This window comes from Rhinatrema bivittatum, chromosome 4 (genome assembly GCF_901001135.1).
Source record: "Rhinatrema bivittatum chromosome 4, aRhiBiv1.1, whole genome shotgun sequence".
In the NCBI taxonomy this organism is placed as follows: Eukaryota; Metazoa; Chordata; class Amphibia; order Gymnophiona; family Rhinatrematidae; genus Rhinatrema; species Rhinatrema bivittatum.
Window position 1 is genome coordinate 360,253,509 of NC_042618.1, and position 20,582 is coordinate 360,274,090.

Here is a 20,582-nt window from a genome sequence, read left to right on the forward strand (position 1 = left end):
AAGGGGCGGGAGGGGGCATGTCCGGGGGCGTGCCTGGGGTCAGGGGGCATGACGATATGTTCGGGGGCGGGCCGGGAGGGCGGTCCCGAGTCCCCCGGCACTGCAGCCTGTGCCGGGGATGTGAGGTGGCGCGCGCAAGTTACGCCTGCTTCAAGCAGGCGTAACTTGCCCAACAAAGGTAGGGGGTGGGGATTTAGGTAGGGCCGGGGGGTGGGTTAGGTAGGGGAACGGAGGGGAAGGTGGGGGGACGCGGAAGGAAAGTTCCCTCCAAGGCCGCTCCGATTTCGGAGCGGCCTCGGAGGGAACGGAGGCAGGCTGTGCAGCTTGGCGCACGCAGGCTGCCGATTTTGCACAGCCTTGCCTGCGCCGACCCCGGATTTTATAAGATATGCACGGCTACGCGCGTATCTTATAAAATCCGGCGTACTTTTTAAAGATCTACCTCAGCGTCTCTTCCAGGCACAAAACATACACACACAAGCTCTCACACAGACACATTCATAGGAACACAGGTTCTCACACAGACTCACACAGAAGCTCTTAGTCACACACAGACACCCTACACACCTACACAGGCATCCTCATACACTCACACACACAGAGGCAACCTCACACACACAACATACACCTCTCGCACACTGGCACTCACTCATACAGGGCCAATCTCTCGCTCTCTCACGCACATTTCAGACCTCTTCTTCGCATGCCTGCCCACACACAGTTTCTGCTGCCTCCCCCCCCCCCAAGCAGGAAGATCAGTGGGCCATATGGTAGCAGACAAAGCCATGGGCCAGTGGAGGAGCCTAACCAGCCGTTGGCCTGCCGCCTCCCTGGATGTGCCACTCCGTGCAAATACATGGAATGCACACCCGGTCGCGCTGGCCCTGCAGGCACTCATGCACACACACACACACACATACCCCCACACACCTACACCCACACAAGTACCCTCACACACCCACACAGGCACCCTCACACTCCCGTCCTCTCCCCCCTCCCCCCTCCCACATACCCATCCTCTCATATACAGGCACTTACTCTCACAGGGCCAATCTCTCTCTCTCTCACACACACACACATTTTGGACCTGTTGGCCACTGGCTTCAGAGCAGGGCCTCTTCATCTGGTACTGGCGGCCTGGCAGGGCCTCTTCATTGGGTGCCGGCTCCGGGGAAAGGCCAGTGGCACCACAGGGCCTCTTCTGCAGCTGGCTTGGAGGAAACACCGGTGGCACTCCAGGACATCACTTTTGCAGGTGTGAAGTAGGAACCCCACCGGCACGTTAATTTGCGCCACAGCAGGATTTTCCTGTACTCGCCTCTACCCCTTAGTATGCCTTTGCGGCCCACCGATCTTCCTGCTTGGGGGGAGGGAGCGGAAGCTGTGTGCAGGTGGGCATTGTTTTATAAATTCCTTTATTATAAATCATACTGAAACAGTAGCCAAGAAGACATCTTCATCTCCTTGGATATTACCTTGCCTTCATCTTTCTCAAAAGATCTTGCACATAAGGCCACAACATTACAAAGGGATATCAGGGGGCTAACCTAGTGTCTCAGTGGCAGTGCCACGCAATGCTAAGTGCAGGACCTGAGCAATGGTGCACTGCATTTGGTGTTCTCAATTTACATTGTACAATTGTTTTTTGAGAGACATTATGTTTGACCTTTTCTTGTATATTTAACTTTATGGGCACTACATTGTTGCCCATGAGTGACAACTTACACTCTGGCATAACTTGAAGGATGCAGGTGAGGCACCCCCTTATATAAGGTGCCATGTATGGCCGTACAACTCACACACCACAAAAGCTTGCCCTGGCCATATTAACTCAGTGGTGGCATTTGATCCTAAACATAAGCATCTCCATATGGAAAGTTCCAATCTGACTTAAGTACAGCAATGTGCCATCTGCAGCTATGGTGGTGATCCTAATTAGGAAAACATTTCATTAAAAGACTTCATTTGTCAGTATGAGTCAAAGCTGCACAGCATAATAACAGTAAACAAGACAAGTACCTTCAGGGACAATGTACCAGAAAACATGCAGAACCCGAAAGCTCATCCATCACTGAGATATAGCACTGTACATCAATTGCAATCAGCACAAGGGTGCATAGCATCTTTACAGCCTTGGTTGGTCATTTTCCCTCTGTTTCCCCCTATGATAATAATATAGTGCTTACTGAAACAGCCCTATTTATACTATTGATTTAAGGTGTTCCTTACAATCTACTTGAAGTTTATACCAGAATACATAATTTTGCCAGGGATTTTTTTTTCATATCTGTATACTCAGCTTGATTCATACTCTAATTTATGAAATTACAATGCAACACATTATCATACCACAGTTTGTCTCATATTCAATTGCTTGTATCAAGGGCATGATTTAGGGGGTAATTTTCAAAGAGATCTCCATGGCTAAACAGATGTTTACCTGTTGAAAAACCATCTCTGAATATTGCCCTCAAGGCTGAAAATAGCTTTGCACGGTGGATTCAAGTAGACTTTATCCAGAATTTTAAAAGCTAATTTATGTGTAGCTTTAAAAATGTGCGCATAAATGCCAAAGTAAACACACAGATTATTTTCCTCAGTTATACCACCTCTTCAGAGTTTAACTTATGAGATAAATTTATGTGCATATTTTGTAAAATCAAAAATTATGAGTGTAATTTCCAGCTCCCCCCATTTCTGTCCTCCAGCCTATCTTTCTGCAGTTCACATAAAAGTATGCATGTAATTGGGTTTCATGCATACTTTTACCCACACTCAGGCCAATACAGTAAAAACGCGGGAGAGTTTTTACTGTATTGGCCACTCTCCTGTGCGCGCGATTCAGTATTATAATTTATTTTAATTAGGGCCGGCGGTAAAAAGAGGCGCTAAGGACACTAGCGCGTCCCTAGCGCCTCTTTTTTGACAGGATTGGCGGCTGTCAGCAGGTTTGACAGCCGACACTCAATTTTGCCGGCGTCAGTTCTCGAGCCCGCTGACAGCCACGGGTTCAGAAACCAGACGCCGGCAAAATTGAGCATCCGGTTTTCGGCCCGCGAGCTGTGGGCCCATTTTAAATTTTTAAATTTTTTAAATTTTTTACTTTTTGTAACTTTTGGGGCCTCCGACTTAATATCGCCATGATATTAAGTTGGAGGGTGCACAGAAAAGCAGTTTTTACTGCTTTTCTGTGCACTTCCCCGGCGCCAGCAGAAATTAACGCCTACCTTTGGGTAGGCGCTAATTTCTTAAAGTAAAATGTGCGGCTTGGCTGCACATTTTACTTACTGTATCGCGCGGGAATACCTAATAGGTCCATCAACATGCATTTGCATGTTGCGGGCACTGTTAGGTTCAGGGGGGTTGGACGCGCATTTTGGACATGCTATTACCCCTTACTGAATAAGGGGTAAAGCTAGCACGTCCAAAACGCGCATCCAAATACCGGCTAACAGTGCGCTCCATTGGAGTGCACTGTATTGTATCGGCCCGACTGAGCACTGGCCATTTTACAATTTGAGTACATGAAACTGTATATATTTTTTAATTAGGTCATGCCTTTTCAACTGTAGCTCAAGGTGAGTTACATTCAGGGAGAGCAGGTATGTCCCTGTCACTAGAGGGCTCACAAGCTAAGGGGCTCATTCATTAAGCCACAGTATCAGAATCACAAGCCATGGCAAATGATTCTGTTGCTTTGTGGCTCCCACGGTATGCGGCAAAGGCTGGACAGTGCTATTTTGAAACATGGCTGCAGCCAGGCCCAGAGCCTAGGGAGCACTCTGGACTGGACTACTAGTGCCTACTGTGTGAGTAAAGGGGGTCTGGAGTATGGGAGTCCTGGTGGCCAAATTTTTGTATCGTAACAGAGAGGAGGGGATAGAGGGCCGGCCTCCAGGGACAACAGGGTGGGGGAGGGTGGGACTGGGGTCTGTTAAGAACCCTGGGATTTTTTGGCTACTTTTGGAAGGGTGACTTATTTGGAGACATCATTCCCTTTAAGCAATGACCTAGGAGCAATGGGATGTATGTTAGCTTCCCGATAATTCCAGGGAAAGTTTCCTATAACTCTTGAGTTGTAGCTAACTTCAGGTTAAATATCACAGCTTACAATATTTTAAGCAAGCTGCATTATTTGATTTGTAATGTTTAGGATAATAATGAGCTTATTAATATGTATTTTCATATTAATCAGCTCAGTATAATATGTTTAGTGCTGGGGTTGAAATAACACAAGATATTTCAGATACATCTCGGGAGGCTATTTACCACACGATAAACAGCCTAACGCAACTTTGTGAATGAGCCCCATATTTTGTATCTAAGGCAGTGGAGGGTGATGTGATTTACCCAATGTCAGAAGGAGCATTATCAGTATTTGAACCCTAGCTTTGCTGGTTCTTAGCCTGCTGCTCTAACCACTCACATAAAAGGGTTTCAGAATTACTCCCTTTATTTCTGATGCTTCTTAGCAAGTGTTTTCAGGGAATCCAGTTGTTAGAATATACCACTCATATTCAGACAAATGAAGAACACAGTTCCTTAATCATGAAAAACCATCTATTCTGGTAGGAAATCAACAGAATGTGAATTTGCTCCTTGGAGAAATGAAAATATTATATCCTAGAGTAGTTAGAATTAATCATGAATGAGATTTTGACCTAGGCAAAAGGACAAAGCATGATGTGCATTTGAAAAGCATATTTAATTTTATATTACATAATTTTTCAAAAGAGATTGATCTTTCTGTTTGGTATTCAGAGTCAAAAGCCTTTTGTGACAAGGAAGGCAGTAACCTCCATGCTCTTCAGAAACAAACCAAATCTTTTCAATTCTATTTCTTAGACAGGTTTGTGTTTCATCATCCATGTTTTGAGGGCAGATCACATCTTCCCAGTCTTATCTATCTATAGTACTTTTGCATGGTATCTTTATGTTGAGTCTTTTGTTCCTGTACTTCTGTCTCCTGAGAAGTGACATTCTGCTGCAGTGGGCATACCTGCAAGTTGCTTGTACTGTGACTCACATTTTAGTGACAAATGCTGTCACTAGATAGACTTCACATCATTTACTGTATTTGACAACTCCAATTTGTGGGTTACAGCATCCTCACATTGTCCATCAGCTTGACTTTTCTTTGGCCGGTCTGTTGTAGATGCAATGAAACCCTAATTAAGATCTTTCTTTAATCTGGGGATGTATTAGGAGAAGAAAGCAAAATTAGACAATTAAATCTTCCATGTAACATAATTATTACGCCATAAAAATGCACAAAAACTACGAAAAAGAACTGTACTAGACCAGTTTCTGGGGCAGTTCTGTAATGAGGCAGGGTGAGGCGGCTGCCTCAGGTGGCAAAATTTTGAGAATGACAGCAGATGTTCCCCAAAATATCCCTGCGATGGCCACCTCACTTTATTTTTTGATGTGAATGCTAGCTAGGTTTTCATACTCCGCTGGCAGGAAGACTGTGGCACTGTGGGATGACATGCTGACAGGTCTCCCACACCCTGCCAGCAAGATGATGACCCTATAGTAGACCTCATCCCGGTGGGACCACAGCATACCCCTTCCCAATGCAGCCTACAGAGAGAGTGAGGTCATGAGTATATTTGTGTGTATAAGAGAATAAGTAAGAGGATGTGTTTGAGGTAGCCTATATGTATGTGTGAGTGCATGTATGTATGTATGTGAGTGTGTGAGAAAGTCTGCGCATGTGTATTTATTTATTTATTGGTTTTTTATATACCGCCGCTCATCAGAGATATCACGTCGGTGTACATAGAACAAAAATACGCAGTTGCGTGTACATATAACAGAATGATAATAGCTGAATTCAACAATAAATTAAAACAGTAAAATACAATATAAAGAAAGAACAACTTATTTAACGGAATATTAGATAGTAATATAGAGTAAAATAAATGTGATTGCATAAATGAATCTAGTATTAAGGCTAAAAAACTAGGGGTATGGGAGGGGTGGGGAGCAAAATGGAACAGGAGCAAAAAAGGGGAGCAAAATGGAACAGGAAGGGAAGAGAAAGGGTAAGGAAGGAAAGGGTTATATACATATGTACAAAGGGCAAAATCAATGGATATAAGGGAGTAACAATAGTACTAGAATGACTAGAAGAGGAGGGCATAGTTAAATTAAAGGTGAGAGAAAAAGTGTAGAGATAAGCTGAAAGATTGGCAGACTAAGAAAAGGGAATAATAGGAGTTAAGAGAGATCATGAAAGTTAGAAACATATTAGAAACAGGAGAGTTAAGGGGAACACGGAAAAATCAAGTGTAGGCTTTAGTAAAAAGCCATGTCTTGAGCTTTTGCTTGAATGTCTTGGAGGACAGTTCAAGGCGTAGGTCAGTGGGCATAGTATTCCATAGTGTAGGGCCAGCTATGGAAATGGCACGAGCTTTGGTGGATGCATATTTAAATAGTTTAGGTAATGGGGTTTGCGAGTGTGTGTGTGTGTGTGTGTGTGTGTGTGTGTGTGTGAGAAAGAGGCTGTAATTGTGAAAGCCGATGTGTGTAAGATTCTGTATGTGTGTGCATATGTGAGTGAGATTTTGTATGTGTGTGTGTGAGAGAGCTTGTATGCATGTGCATCTGTGGGTGTGTATATGTGTGTGTGTGTGTGTGTGTGTGAGAGAGAGAGAGAGAGAGAGAGACTGTGTTTGTGTGTTTGAGAGCAAGAGCCTATGTAAGGAGCAGAGTGAGAGCCCTTCATGTTATAGCATAGTTGACACAGCCTCGCAGGCAAGCCCACACGGCCTGTGCTGGCAGCTGAAGAATGCATTTTGACATGGGCCAGGCTAGAGCTTCATCTATACCTGCTGCTTCCACCCGGGTTGAGCCCTTGGATTCCGATGGCCAGCAGGCTCTAGGTGATTCAAGTGAACTAAGGCAGAGTCCAGAGACAGGCCAAGAGTTGGGGCTGGTGGCAGACAAAATGTAGTCAAGGTTCAAAGCTAAGGTCAAGTCCAGGCAGCAAGCAAGAGATAGGTCTAAGTCCAAAGCTGAGATCAGAACCAGAGAGACAGGCAAGACAAAGGAACAAGACAGGACAAGATGGACATGGAAAGTCAAGATAACAAAGATGGGTCAGGAGCAGGAATAAGACAAGGCAAGATGAGGCAAGGCTGGAAAACTGGATGAGGCAAGGCTAGATGAGGTCAGGCTGAAAGGCTGGATGAGGCCAGGCTAGACAAGGAAAGGCTGGAAGGTTGGACACTGAAAGGCTGGATGAAGCAAGGCTAAATGACACAAGGCTGCAAAGCTGGATGAGGCAGAGATGGTACAAAGCAAGAGGACCTGTTGCTGAGGCCAGAAGGGCATCTGAGGCAGCCTTTAAAAAAGGGGTTAGGCTGACATCATCACAGAGCACCCTGGGCTGGATTCCCACCAAGGCTTTTTTAAATACAGGTGCACGCCATGTGCGTGTGCCTAAAGAAGAGCCAGCAGGAGGAGGAGATCATCGGGGCCTGAACTCCGCGTTAGCATGTGAACTGTGTGGCGCAGCCCTGGGAACAGAGAGCAGAATCCTCGTCGCAAGCAGAGTAAGCCGGCATTGGAGTGAGTCCAGCGGCTCGTGGGCCCTTTCCATGAGCCTCTAATCCTAACAGTACCCGCTTCTAAGCCCCCTCCATAGATGTCTTATCTTTAGCAGCTGGGGAAAACATCAATGGGACTCTTTCCCCACCTTGGGGCCTGGGAAATTCGATATGAGTTCTGGAAAACTTTTCAAGAATTATTTGGTTTTGGAGTGACATAAAGAAGTCTCCACTGGTTGATTCTCTTCTGCAAGAGAAGGATTCCTGGAGAAAGAAAAACATGGCTCAAGGTTTCTGGATCATTGTGTTGACTGAGGACAGCTCCTGTTTCCCCAGCAGTGGCATCTATCAAGAAGTCTAAGCAGTCAGCAAAGCTGTGAGGCGACAAAGTACTAGGTTGTTGTTTATAACATAGGCTGATAAGCAATGTGTACCAGAGTGGCAGATCCAGCAGATCAGGCAAGGTAGTGGCACAATGCTTTTGGTAAGAGAAGCCCCAATGCACAATCGAAGGCTGGTGAAGGTTGAGTCACGGTAAATTGAGAATAACAGGGTTGACTGCCTTAGGCAGCACATAGAACTCAATGCTTTCTCAATGTAAACCAATCTACTTGGTGATGGGCAAGGTAGCTAAGGTAGCACAGCCAGACAGAGGTTCACCATAGTCTGAAGAAATGGTGAAAGGTGCATTCAAGATGGTGGTAGGCTATCCATAATTGCATACCAGTGACTCCTGAATATAATTGCCCCGCAGCTCTGGAATCAAGTAAGGCTTTAGTCTTCACAGTGTGTTCCCAAAGGTGAGCCTTACCAGTACCAACAGCTGTCAAGAGGGAGCCGAATGACTTAATATGGTCTTCCCTACTAAGTTCCCTGTTAGAGAACTTTTTGGAGCAGAAGTTAGCAAGATGCCTCTGTGCTGCACAATAGAGGCAAAGGTTATGCTGTCTTCACCTCTGTTTCTCTTTTTCTGAGAGTTCAGTCCTTTTCAACTGCATGGATTCTTTGGAGGCAATAATCATCACAGGCTCTGTGGCAGGCTTCCTGGGATGCTAGGAGCCAAATGGGTAGATAGTGAGAAATCTTCCTCTCCTGAGTTTGTTCCTGGAACCTTAAGTCCATGTGGATAGCCAGAGCAATAAGTGTTTCTGGGGGTGGGGGAGGGGGGGGATCACAGCCTGCCAACTCAACTTTTATTCTTGCCAGAAGATGGTCATTTGACTATCTTCTTCCCAGCCAAGATCAGAGGCCAGGGTCAAAACTCTGTAGCATACTCACCCATAGTGCAAATGCCTTGGTGAATACATAGGAATTCTGTGGCAGCAGAAGAGACTTGACTGGGTTTATCAAAAATAAGATGAAACTGTTGCACAAAGTCATCCAAGCTCTGAAGGAGAGGAACATCTTGTTCCCACAAAGCAGAGGCCTAGTCAAGGGCAGGGCCATCTAACAAGGAAAGTATATACTGTAGGTTATTTTGACATGGTCTGAAGAAAAACGAGCAGCCTATAGCTTGAAATCTATTTTGCAGACATTGAGAAACCCTCTTTATGCTTTGGGGTTGCCACTGTATCTAGGAGGTGGCAGAAGCCACATCATGGGTTCCATGGTCCGACTGGCATAGTTGGAGGGTTCAGGGTCCTGGAGCTGGAGCTGGAGCTAGTATGGACTGCATGGCATCCAATCACTAGGCCAGGGCCTGAATTAATACAGCCACATGGTCAAGCTGTTGATGGGCTTGCTGTGTGAAGCCTTGCAGGAGACCAGCCATGGAATTCAACTGGTCATTTTGCTCCTGTTCTTGGGAGGCCAATCCGGCAATGGTCCGTTGTGGAAATGCGTTCACCAATGTCATGGCCTCAACAATCTCCAAGGCTGGACAAAGCAAAGCTAGAAGATGAGACGAGGCTAGGCTGGATGAAGCAAGGCTGGAAGGCCGGAATTCTGGATGAGGTAAGGCTGGATGAGGTTAGGCTGGATGAGGCAGAGAGGTACAAAGCAAAAGAACTCATTGCTACGGAGTCAGAAGGGCATCTGAGGCAGTCTTAAGTATGGGCTGAGGTTGACGTCATCACGGAGTGTCTCAGGCTGGATTCCCACCAGGGCTCCTTTAAATACAGGCACACACTATGCACATGCACCTAAAGAGTATCAGGCAGGAGTAGGAGTAGGATTTATCAATCTGCCATTGAAAAAGTACTAGCCCAAATGAATCTCTCCCTTAATACAAAAAAACCAGAAATACTATACATTTCACCTAAAATAAGCAAAGCAAAAGAACTTGAAATCCAAGAAGCCGCCAAAAATTACCCCATCTCCCTGGAAGTACGAGATCTAGGGGTCCTTTTAGACTGCAAATTCATGCTGAAAAACTGGGTTAAAAGGTCATTAACAACGGTTACTTTAAATTACATATCCTTAAATGATTAACACCCCTTCTATTCCCTAAAGATTTCAGAACAGTTTTACAGGCACTGGTTTTGTCTAAACTGGACTACTGCAGTTCTTTATTCTTAGGTCTCCCAACAAATACAACAAGACCATTGCAACTCCTGCAGAACTCAGCAGCTAGACTTCTGACAGGATCCAGACGATCAGATCATATAACCCCAATATTAAAGGACCTTCACTGGTTGCCTATTAAATACAGGGCCCAAAATAAAACTCTTACCCTAATTCATAAAACACTATACAATGATAAAATTGAATGGCTAACATCCTCCCTTCATTTCCATATTCCCTCCAGAAATACTAGATCAACAGGTACAGGAATGTTACCCATTCTGTCCTCCAAAATTGTTTATCTAAATGGTGTCAGAGATAGAACCATTTCTATTGCTGGGCCCCAACTAAGGTGCTCTATACCAAAGGAACTATGATTAGAACATGACATCAAATTATTTAAAAAGGGCATCAAAACCTGGCTTTTCAAACAAGCCTTCCAAGAACTATTAAATTAATGTTTTAAGAATACTGGACATATATCAAGGTAATGTATACTTTTAAATTTATTATCTCTGCACTGACTATCCTGCCTCTCTAATAACGTAAACTTTATTAACAATTAGTTTAATATACTAATTAGTTAGTATTTTAGTCTATTTAATTATATTATGAAACCATGTATTTATTTTCTTTTCTTTTTGGAAATGCAAATATTATTAAATGAATATTTGTTACTTACTGTAAACCAGTTTGATATGTTCGCATGAAAAATTCGGTATATAAAGAATTATAAATAAATAAAATAGGAGACTGATAGGGCCTCAACGCCACATCAGTGGGGCCCTGGGAATGGAGAGCGGTGTTCCTGCCTCAAGCGGAGTCAGCCGGCATTAGGGGTGAGTCCAGCGGCTCACGGGGCCTTCCCGCAAGTCATAAATCCTAACAGCCTGTGTGCATACAAGTATGTATGTGAGAGAGAGAGAGAGAATAAAGGTTGTACAGCCCCCCTCCTCTAATCCACAACAATCTCAGGGTGACCGAAAATCAAAACATCCCATGTATGGTGAGTGAGGAATTTATGAGCCCAATATTCAAAATGGTACTTAGCACCACCACTGAATGTCTAGCTATGGTTAGTGGGCACCACAAAGCCACCTTAGCCAGCTAAGTTTTTAGCCAGATAAGTCGGGGGGGGGGGGGGGAGAAGACAGTGAATGAGCAGATTGAGTTGGACAGATAAATTAACTGGCTCACTCAATATTCAGGGTTACCTGGCTCATTTTTGCCACACACAGACCCCACCATTCACCCATCTTCCATGTTTTTAGGGGGCAAATGCTAGAGAAACACGGGAGACATGTTGTAGGGTTCCTGGGAGAATGGCAGGGTTTCCAGCTTCCTAAAAATATTATCACTATTTGCCACTGCTTTTGGTCTTTCTCCCTTCTGCAGCATTTCAAATTACTGAAAGGGCCAGACTCCAAGGGTATCCTCTCTTGGCCCTCTCGATGCTATGGGAAGGGGGGAGGCACTATCTCATCCCTCATCTCAGGTATCAGATTGCCTTGAGCCATCCCTGCCAATGTGTTACTAAGTGCAGACCAAGGTTTACTATATTAAGAAAAAAAAAACTGCTATAAAGCAGTTTGACAGTTGTCAAATGCTTTTTTAATGTATTTCTGTTATCTTTTTTCTTAAAGTGACATTCTATGATTTGTAGATTTAGCAGGGTTGTAACAAATTGCATATTCCCCCAGAAAACATATATAGTTTCTGTGAAAACCATCAGCTTAAAAAGCATCACCTTTTGTGGAGACCTGAGTTATGCAATTACAAAAATAAAAATATTTCTGTTTGCTCATAAGTCATGCAGAATAATCCTTTGCTGGTTATTAATTTCAAATGCTACTAGGAGCCATGGGACAGGCAAAAGATTTAAGAGATAAATAGAACAAACGGTACAATTATAGAAAATTTCTGTATGGGAGCCCCGGCTACGGTTGAAGAGCGCCTCACCATCAGGCGCCGGCGAGCGGGGAGGCCACCCTCCATCCTGGGCCCCCGTGAGAACTGAACACCAAACTGAATGGCAGGGGGAAAAAAGATATGGAACCAACAGCAGGAGGTGAGGGAAATGAATGACTGCGATGCGATGTGTGACCACGCCCCCCCCGACATCACTGGGAGCCCCGGTGACGGTTGAAGAGCGCCTCACCATCAGGCGCCGGCGAGCGGGAGACCACCCTCTATCCTGGGCCCCCGCGAGAACTGAACACCAAACTGAATGGCAGGGGGAAAAAAGATACGGAACCAACAGCAGGAGGTGAGGGAAATGAATGACTGAGATGCGATGTGTGACCACGCCCCCCCCTGATGTCACTGGGAGCCCCGGCGACGGTTGAAGAGCGCCTCACCATCAGGCGCCGCGCGCCAAAGGGGCTCTCCCCTTTGTGCACCCCTTCGTGCAACCCTTGTGCTTCTAAAAAAAAAAAATATTTTATATTTTTCTGTAATTTAACCTTTATTCCAATTCTTTACCTTTTCTTTTCGCTTGTTAACAATTTTAATTAGAAATGTTCATTGTATTAGACTATGGAAATTTATTTCCTGCTATTCTGTTTAATGTAAACCGGTATGATTTACATCGGATGTAAGAATGTCGGTATATAAAAATTAAAAATATATAAATAAAATATCTTAGTTGTGAGATTGATGTATCTGTGTATCTCCCTACCATAAAGTTTTATAACATCCATATAGCCACCAAAACTAGCAAGGCTATTATGCTAAAGCTTCTGACTTCCCTATGCTCATTCATTCTTAGGTTCTGACATCCTTCTTGGAAGCTTGGTGCCACTGTGCCTCCACTGTTAACAGTGTAACCACTAGAGATGTGAATCGTGTCCTCGATCGTCTTAACGATCGATTTCGGCTGGGAGGGGGAGGGAATCGTATTGTTGCCGTTTGGGGGGGTAAAATATCGTGAAAAATCGAAAAAACGTAAAATCGCAAAACCGGCACATTAAAACCCCCTAAAACCCACCCCCGACCCTTTAAATTAAATCCCCCACCCTCCCGAACCCCCCCCCAAATGACTTAAATAACCTGCGGGTCCAGCGGCGGTCCGGAACGGCAGCGGTCCAGAACGGGCTCCTGCTACTGAATCTTGTTGTCTTCAGCCGGCGCCATTTTGAAAAATGGCGGCGGCCATAGACGAACACGATTGGACGGCAGGAGGTCCTTCTGGACCCCCGCTGGACTTTTGGCAAGTCTTGTGGGGGTCAGGAGGCCCCCCCCAAGCTGGCCAAAGTTCCTGGAGGTCCAGCGGGGGTCAGGGAGCGATTTCCCGCCGCGAATCGTTTTCGTACGGAAAATGGCGCCGGCAGGAGATCGACTGCAGGAGGTCGTTCAGCGAGGGTTCCGGCGCCTCGCTGAACGACCTCCTGCAGTCGATCTCCTGCCGGCGCCATTTTCCGTACAAAAACGATTCGCGGTGGGAAATCGCTCCCTGACCCCCGCTGGACCTCCAGGAACTTTTGGCCAGCTTGGGGGGGGCCTCCTGACCCCCACAAGACTTGCCAAAAGTCCAGCGGGGGTCCGGAAGGACCTCCTGCCGTCCAATCGTGTTCGTCTATGGCCGCTGCCATTTTCGGTGCCATTTTGGAAAATGGCGCCGGCTGAAGACAACAAGATTCAGTAGCAGGAGCCCGTTCCGGACCGCTGCCGTTCCGGACCGCCGCTGGACCCGCAGGTTATTTAAGTCATTTGGGGGGGGGTTCGGGAGGGTGGGGGATTTAATTTAAAGGGTCGGGGGTGGGTTTTAGGGGGTTTTAGTGTGCCGGCTCACGATTCTAACGATTTATAACGATAAATCGTTAGAATCTCTATTGTATTGTGTTCCATAACGGTTTAAGACGATATTAAAATTATCGGACGATAATTTTAATCGTCCTAAAACGATTCACATCCCTAGTAACCACTGCTCTGTTCATATTATTGCAGTCTTCCTGGAAGGCTGATGCGATTGTACCACTGCTGTTAGGGTTGTAACCTTCACAGAGGAGAAATGTGTGGCAAAAGTTGTACTGATAATAACAGTTCATCAACAGAGGATTACTTTTATTTTACATATGCACACTAAACACTGTGCACGAAATTAAAATACCACAGTAAACATTAGTATAAATGCAAAAGACCCCGACACAGCCGTGTTTCGCATCAGGGCTGCGACAGGGGGACCGGAAGATTCACAAATCTATAAAGATAAAGATTATACAGTTATTGTGCAGGTTGGCGACCACAAAATTACAGTTATAAATTAAACTTCAGCTGGGAAGGAGAGGGAACCAGGACACAGAAAATGAAACAATGTAATGTGAAGTGAAACTACAAGGCAGGTAGGAGGTTTACAGACTGAAAAGGGGTTTAAGTATAGTGGTTAATGGGTTAAACTATAACGGGGGAGGGGGAAAGGGGAAGGGGGAGGGGAGAAAGGGGGAGGGGTGGTAGACTACCATAAAGAAAACAAAAATCTGATCCAGAGGCCTGTGGGCAAAAACCTCAGAGATACATCAGCTCCTAGGACTCACTTATATGCTGTAGAAAGGGCAATATGTTTGTAGACAGCTGAGGAAACTACTGGAAAATCAGCTGGAAAAAAACAAAACAAAAACAAGGCAAGTCAGTAATGAGAAATGAGAACGGACCGGTCAGGAACCATAAAGCAAGTTTCATGAAGATGACCATGATATCAAACTATCTAACGCATTGTACAGAGATTGTGTGAAAACATAAGAGCACAAAAAAACAATCACGAACCCATATGTGAACACCACTATGCCCTTGACAGGCTACCCCAGGGTAATCAGGGTTTAACCATGCTATCCTACAGCAGCCAGCCTGATGCAAGGGTTGTAACCTTGACAGGCTACCCCAGGGTAATCAGGGTTTAACCATGCTATCCTACAGCAGCCAGCCTGATGCAAGGGTTGTAACCTTGACAGGCTACCCCAGGGTAATCAGGGTTTAACCATGCTATCCTACAGCAGCCAGCCTGATGCAAGGGTTGTAACCTTGACAGGCTACCCCAGGGTAATCAGGGTTTAACCATACTATTCTACAGCAGCCAGCCTGATGCAAGTATGCCTGTGTCTTCCTCTTTGGCTCTTTAAATGAGCAAACAAACCCTCTCCTTCATTTCTTCTACCTGCTATCCCAACCCCTATTACCTGTTACCTACCTTTACCACTGCACTCTGTCTGTTCCAAGCGGGGTTAAAGTTTTTCATGATTTTGGTTGCTATAACATCTACCACCCTCTCTGGATAGAATTATTTTTCTTGTTTCCTGTGAACCTTCTTTCCAGCAACTTCAGATCATGAACCTTTGTCCCTGAATACCCTTTTCTGTTGAAAATTTCACATTTCTGTACTTTATTGAAGCCTGTCAGATATTTGAAAGTTTTGTATCATGATAGACACATGATAGATTGTACATTCTCATTGTTTGAATTGTTGTGGGAGGTAGTGTTGGGGCTGAGAGATCCCTCTTGTCCATTGCTCTTGAGCACACTGTGCAATAAAATCTAGTTGAATAGCTATGTTGCACAAAGCCTTTATGATATGATATGACTATGATAAAATGAAGAAAATGGTTAGGAGAAAACTGAAAGGAGCAACTGCAAAGATAAATAGTTTAGCTCAGGCATGGTTGTTATTTAAAAATACCATCTTGGAAGCCTAGACCAGATGTATTCCATGCATTAGAAAAGGTGGAAGGAAGTCTAAACAACTACTGCCATGGTTAAAAGGTGAGGTGAGAAAGGCTATAATATCTAAAAGAACATCTTTCAAGAAATGGAGAAGGGAAGCAAATGAATAAAACAGGAAACAGCATAAGCACTGGCAAGTCAGATGCAAAGCATTGATAAGGAAGGCAAAGAGAGAATTTGAAAAGAAGTTTGCCATGGAAGCAAAAACTCATAATAAAAACATTTTCAGGTGCATATGAAGGAAAAAGCTTGCGAGGGAGTCAGTTGGACCATTAGATGATCAGTGGATAAAAGGGGCACTTAGGGATGGCAGAGCAATAGCAGAGAGACTAAATTAATTCTTTGCTTCAGTATTCACTGAGAAAGATGTAAGAGATATACCCATGCCAGAAATGATATTCAAAGGTGATGATTCAGAAGAACTGAAACAAATCTCAGTGAACCTGAAGAGGTACTAGGGCAAATTGACAAACTGAAGAGTAGCAAATCACCTTGGTCAGATAGTATATATATCACAGAGTGATGAAAGAACTGAGAAATTAAATTAAGGACCTGCTATTGGAAATTTGTAAACCCTTCAGTCTTCATCTATGGTACCTGAAGACTGAAGGGTTGTCAATGTAACACCAGGCAAAATGGTAGAAACTATCATAAAGAACAAAATTGCTGAACATATAGATAAGCGTAGTTTAATGGGAGAAAGCCCTTAGCCAACATGGATTTAGCCAAGGGAAATCTTGCCTCACAAGTTTGCTATTTTTTTTGAGGGCGTAAATAAACATGTGGATAAAGGTGAGCCAGTTGATATAGTGTGTCTGGATTTTCAGAAAGATTTGGACTAAATCCTTCATGAGAGACTTCTTAGAAAATTTAAAAAAAACATGGAATAGGGGGTAGTGTTCTATTGTGGATTGCCAACTGGTTAAAAGATTGAAAATAGAGTGTAAGACTAAATGTTAAATTTTCCCAATGGAAAAAGGTGAATAGTGGAGTTCCCCAGGATCTGTTCTGGGGCCACTGCTTTTTTAATATAATTATAAATGAACTGGAAATGGGAACAGCAAATGAGGTGATCAAATTTGCTGATGACACAAAATTATTCAAAGTTGTTAAATCACAAGAGGATTGTGAGAAATTGCAAGAGAACATTGCAAAACTGGTAGACTGGGCATGAAAATGGCAAATGAAATTTTATGTGGACAAGTGCAAAGTGATGCACTTAAGAAAGAGAACCCAAAATATAGCTACATAATGCAAGGTTCCACATTAGAAGTCACCACTCAGGAAAAGAGTCTAGGTATCATCATTGAAAATACATTGAAATCTTCTGCTCAGTGTGTAGCAGCAGCAGCAAAGAAAAAAATAAAATGCCAGGGATTATTAGGAAAAGAATGGAGAATAAAACAGAGAATATCAATTCACTGTATCACTCTATGGTGCGACCTCATCTTGAGTTTTTGTGCAGTTCTGGTCACCGCATCTCAAAAAAGATATAGCAGAAATCGAAAAGGTACAGAGAAGCGCAACCAAAATGATAAAAGGGATGAACTAATTTCCCTATGATGAAAAGCTAAAGAGGTTAGAACTCTTCAGCTTGAAGAAGAGACGGCTGAGGGGAGATATGTTAGAGGTCTATAAAATAATGAGTGGAATGGAACGAATAAACATTAATCAGTTGTTTACTCTTTAAAAAAGTACAAAGACCAGGGGTCACACAATGAAGTTACTAGGTAATACATTTAAAACTAATGAGAAAATCTTTTTACTCAATACATAACTAAGCTCTGGAATTCATTGCCAGAGGATGTGGTGAAAGCTATTAGTGTAACTGCATTTAATAAACGTTTGGACAAGTTCCTGGTGGAAATGTCCATTATCAATTATTAAGGTGGAATTGCAGATATCCACCACTTATTCTTGGGATAAACATCTCTTACGTTGTCTTTTCCTGCAATGTGAGAGGCCGAGAGCATATGCAGATGACCTTCCTCCCATTCCATAAGCTGGTCTATTTCCTTCGACACTTGCTGGCTCTTGGTTCCTTCCTGGCGATTGATGTAGGCCACCGTCGTCACGTTGTCTGACATCACATGAACCGCTTGATCCTGCAACCTGTGGCTGAACTGCAAGCCTAATAACAGTACTGCCTGGGCCTCCAGGCAATTGATGTTCCAGCGGTCTTCTTTGGCATTCCAATGCCCTTGGGCTATTAACTCTGACAATGAGTTCCCCAACCCTGGAGACTCACATCTGTCGAGAGTACCAACCAGTTCAGAGAGCACAAGGTGACTTGCTTTCTCAGATGATCTTCTTGCAACCTCCACTGGATGTGGGAACAGATTTCTATCGACAAGTGGAGCTGAACCGCATAGTTCAGCTCAACTGTGGGTTTCAACGAGATAGCATATGCACCCTTGACCAAGGCACCACTTCCAGGGTAGCTGCCAACAAAGCCGATTAGCTGTATGTAGGACCACACCATCGGTCGTATGGTGTTCATCAACTGATGCAATTGAGAAATCAGTTTCTGGATCCGAACTTCTGGTAGGAAACTTTGTCCTGAGCCATGTCGAACCAGACCCCCAGATATTCTAAAGACAGGAATGGATGAAGATTGCTCTTGGTCAAAATTCAAAGTTTTACTGTGCACCCAAAAACTGGGCGCACAACTGGATGCAGAGCGAGATGCATACATCAGACCGACAAGCCAGTACAGGGCAGCCTCTGAAAGCACAAGAAAAACCGTTGCGGCCTACCATACTGCATGCAGTGAAAAGCTTTGGAGCGGAGCCTAGCCTATAGAGGCTGTTCAACCTGCCCACATCCTTCGAACTCGGAGACTGGACAGGAGAAGGAAACCCTGTACAGTAAAAACTCCCTCTAAGTGTCTGTATTGTCTGTATATATATCTTCTTTTTTTTTTTGCAACTTACTGGAGCTCAAGCTTAACTGGCTGAGCACAGAGATGGACTCCAGCTGTGGAGGGAGAGGACAATTGCTGTCACCACCACGCTCGGCTTCCTGCATCCGCTGTCTTTCAGCCGCTCAAGCAGCTAAGTCCATGCTGTCAAAACCAGCTACAGGACCAAGGCATACGTCTTGGGACCATGGAAATCACCTCAGGAATTCTTAGGGACCATGGAAATCACCTCAGGAATTCTCAACTGGGGGAGGGACTTTTAGTTATCACCGCAGAAGAGCGTGGCTTTCTTTTTCTTAATTTCAAAAGGGAAACTTTGATAAAATGAGGAAAATAGTTAGAAAAAAATGGAAAGGTGCAGCTGGAAAGGTTAAAAGTGTTCAACAGGCATGGACATTGTTTAAAAATACAATCCTAGAGGTGCAGTCCATATGTATTCCACACATTAAGAAAGGTGGAAGGAAGACAAAATGATTACCATCATGGTTAAAAGGTGAAGTGAAAGAGGCTATTTTAGCCAAAAAAAATCCTTCAAAAATTGGAAGAAGGACCCATCTGAAGAAAATAGGATAAAACATAAGCATTGTCAAGTTAAGTGTAAAACATTAATAAGACAGGCGAAGAGAGAATTTGAAATGAAGTTGGCCATAGAGGCAAAAACTCATAATAAAATCTTTTTAAAATATATCCGAAGCAAGAAACCTGTGAGGGAGTCGGTTGGACCATTAGATGACCGAGGGATTAAAGGGGCTCTTAGGGAAGATAAGGATATTGCAGAAAGACTAAATGAATTCTTTGCTTCTGTGTTTACTAATGAGGATGTTGTGAAGATACCAGTTCCGGAGATGGTTTTCAGGGGTGATGAGTCAGATGAACTGAATGAAATCACTGTGAACCTGGAAGATGTAGTAGGCCAGATTGACAAACTAATGAGTAGCAAATCACCTGGACCGGATGGTAGGTGTGCATTCGTTTGCAATGTATTGGCAATCCGCAACATATAGGGCCATATTCGTTGTATTTGTGGGGAAGCGAAACGTATCACTTCCTCATGAATACAACGAATCTTCACCGAATTATTCGGCCGTCTAAAGGAGCGAATTTAAACAAAACCCCCACCCTCCTGACTCCCCCAAGACTTCCCAAAACTCCCTGGTGGTCCAGCGGGGGTTCGGGAGCCATCTCCTGCACTCGGGCCATCGACTGCCGGCATTCAAAATGGTGCCGATAGCCCCTGTGACAGTAAGGGCAAAGGCTATCGGCGCCATTTTGAATACCGGCAGCCGATAGTGATGGAGAAGGTACAGAGAAGGGCAACCAAAATGATATAGGGGATGGAACAGCTCCCCTATGAGGAAAGGCTGAAAAGGTTAGGGGTGCTCCAAAGCTGCACTGATCAACAACTGGTGCACTTTTGGAGTGCAGCACTGCTTGAGTATAAATGAATGGGGACTTAACTTATGCAGTTAACTCTGGTTGGGCCGCAGGGCTGACCTATAATTAGTCTGTTAGGCATAACCAGCTAATTTCAAGATAGCCAGGGATATTCAACAGTGTGTTGACATCGCTGAATATACCCTGCTAGTTAGCTAAATATGGTTATCCAGTTTACAAGCCAGGTCACAGAGCAGCTGAAAATGTTATGTTCAAGGAAAAAATATGTAGCATTCAAGTGCCATACATATTATTTTGCATAATTTTGTTCATATCTTCTCCTGAAATAAAGTACCAGCAACAATAATATTTGCATGGGAAATGGTATAATACAGAAAAGGATCTTACTTGTATTAGAATTCATTATCACCTATAGCTTATCCTTTTCTCTAACATACAGCCCGATACTGTAAAACCGCGGGAGAGCGGACGAACGCCCGCTCTCCCGGCGCACGCACCGG

General features: G+C 44.2%; 1 protein-coding gene across 1 annotated transcript in view; it reads left to right on the forward strand.

Annotated features, from left to right (window-relative positions):
• Positions 1-20,582, forward strand: part of ATP2B2 (ATPase plasma membrane Ca2+ transporting 2) — a 1,801,891-nt gene that overhangs the window by 1,271,144 nt on the left and 510,165 nt on the right. The gene's annotated exons all lie outside the window — the stretch shown is intronic.